The sequence below is a fragment of the Buceros rhinoceros genome, unplaced genomic scaffold (genome assembly GCF_000710305.1).
Source record: "Buceros rhinoceros silvestris isolate BGI_N320 unplaced genomic scaffold, ASM71030v1 scaffold34702, whole genome shotgun sequence".
NCBI lineage: Eukaryota > Metazoa > Chordata > Aves > Bucerotiformes > Bucerotidae > Buceros > Buceros rhinoceros.
The window spans coordinates 1-2,273 of record NW_010401244.1 but is presented as its reverse complement, the minus strand read 5'-3'; the positions used below and the strand labels follow the sequence as shown (position 1 = coordinate 2,273).

The 2,273-nt window shown below is 55.6% G+C and overlaps 1 protein-coding gene across 1 annotated transcript in view; it reads left to right on the top strand.

Annotated features, from left to right (window-relative positions):
* MTCL1 (microtubule crosslinking factor 1) overlaps positions 1 to 2,111 on the top strand; it is a gene marked incomplete at its 5' end in the record, with an annotated part of 16,445 nt that extends 14,334 nt beyond the window's left edge. Inside the window, one exon of the mRNA XM_010132210.1 lies at positions 2,088 to 2,111. The remainder of the gene's footprint in view (positions 1 to 2,087) is intronic.
* Between the last annotated feature and the right edge of the window lie 162 nt (positions 2,112 to 2,273).

The following is a 2,273-nucleotide window of genomic DNA, read 5'->3' as shown; positions in this document are numbered from 1 at the left end:
ATTTGCCTTTGCGTGGCTGGGCCGGGGTGCCGGACGCAGCAGCCAGTCCCTCCTTTGTTGGCCCTGGAGCAACATCCATCTCCAAAGCTGCCCTGCGTGGTGCTGGGCATCTGTACACCCCAGATAAGACGAGCTTAACCCCGCCGTTTGGTAAAAGCTGACCAACATCTGCCAGCCTGCTGGCGAGAGGCTTTAGAACTGGGAGGCAGCAGCGGAAATAAATTTTGTTATCGCCGTGCTGACTCTCATTTGCTGCTACGGATCTAGGATCTAGGATAAAGCAGCCAGAAGCAGGCAGGGCTGTGGAGATACCGTTTTAAGCCGCTGTTTAGAAAGAGGCTAAGACAAAACCCGCCAATCTCGCAGCCTCCACTCGCCGTGTCACGCTGCCTGTGGGCGCTGCTGCGCAGATGGGTTTCCCTGATCAAATCCGAGTCTAGTGGCAGCTTTCACAGACCATATGCTGCCCCCAGCCCAGTGGGATAAGGTGAAGTAGGGACACAGAGTCCATCTTCCTGCTAGCACCATTTGTATTTCAGCCTGACTGTTGTTCTCGTGAGGGTTCTTGTGGTGTTCACGGCGCAGGGTGGGGGCAGGGGGTGAGGATGCCAAGCCCAGGCTCCGCAGCCTCCTGAGCAGCTTCCGCGGTGGCCACTGGTCTCACCTCGGTGAGTGCCGAGGGCAGGTGAGCACAGCTCTGCCCCGAGCGGCGATGGGCGACTGTGGGTCACCCTCTTGGCTGCCAAGGTTCGCCCATCGCAGAGGCTCCCCACGTCTGACGATGCGCTGTCTCCAATGCACCCACCTGCACAAGCTCCACTGCCCCTTCCTCAGCTCTGTGTCTTCAAAACTGATCTGTGTGTCATGTAACATCCATGTTTGGTCCTCCCGCTGCAACGGAGAGGGCTGGTGGCGTATTCCCTTGTTCGTTCACTGCCAATCACATCATGTTACCTAAACCAATATTCTCCATCCTTCTCCATGTGAAACAGTGCGCTGAGTCCTTTCCTTCCTTCTGTATCGTTCTGCTCCTGCTGCCCTGGTTTCCCCGCGCCTCACCGTGCCGGAGCTTTTCCTTTGCATTGTGTCATTTCCAGTCTCTGTCTTCATTCATCACCAGTTTGCATTCTGATTTTGGGGCTGGTTTCTGCTGAGCTCTCCTGTCTGTGTCCACATTTCTGTAGGTTGACAAACTCCTCAGATTTGCTTTTCTAAATTACAAAGCTCGCGGTGCACTGTAGCAGTTTGGCTTTGGCACTGCAAGCGAGACTCGCTCCCACAACCGCTCCTCTTGGCGTAAGGCGTGTTCGGAGCACAGCGGCTGTGCTCTGGGCAGAGTCAGGACTAGTAGGAGCAATTCCCAGCTTAGCGCCAGGGTGAGCAGTCACAGCTGCAGACGGATTCTAATGGCAAAGGCAGGCCAACCAAGAGGAATCGAGAGAACCCAGAGAAATAAAATGGTAGAGAAACAAGATGTCAGGGCTGTTTCCATTTCTGTGGATGTCATCTGTAACCGACTGTAACTCAGGGTTCTGCAGCGGGCAGCACGGAGTGACGTTCCAGAGAGGGAGTCTGTAGGTAAGCCTCGTCTTTAATCCAGCCAGAGATGATAACGAGTCCTGGAGTCATTATGCCGCTGCTCGTCGGTCTGAACCCAAGCAGACCAAAGGAGTCGGTGGCTGCTTTTCGCCCCACTCGCAGGTGCCGGGCCTGGCTCTTTTACGCCAGGTCAGCACTCAGAGCAATGTGACGAGTAGTGGCTGTTCTGGATTACCGGGGAAACGCGCTGCACTCAAACGTGCTCCTCTCTTTCTAGCACAAGGAGATCTAGCAAATGGAGGTTTGTCAGCTGCTCCGGCTCATCCCACACCTCCTGCCTTCATTGTCTCCTTACCTCTTCCATAAGTCACCGACACACACATGCAGATACCCGGAGCCCGCACGCAGCCAGATGTTTCACTGCTTGCTTTTGTCCCATGACGTGACAGACGCTCAGCTGTAGTTGGAATTTGTTTCTAATTCTTTGTGCACCCAGTCGGCCTCTAATGCCAGTCACTAACCGCTGTTTTGCTCTCTTGGCTGCCAAGGAACTACCTTGTTCTGCACTAGCCCCGTCCCTCCAACCCTGCTTCTCCCGGCCAGAGAGACCAGCGAACCGTCGCCCACCGTCGCGATGGGCTTCACATTCCCCTACTGCCTCACAGTCGCAGTCCACCGGAAACCTGACTTCCTCGGAGGAGAGCAAGGAGCCGTCGGCAGAGACCCCCAGCCAG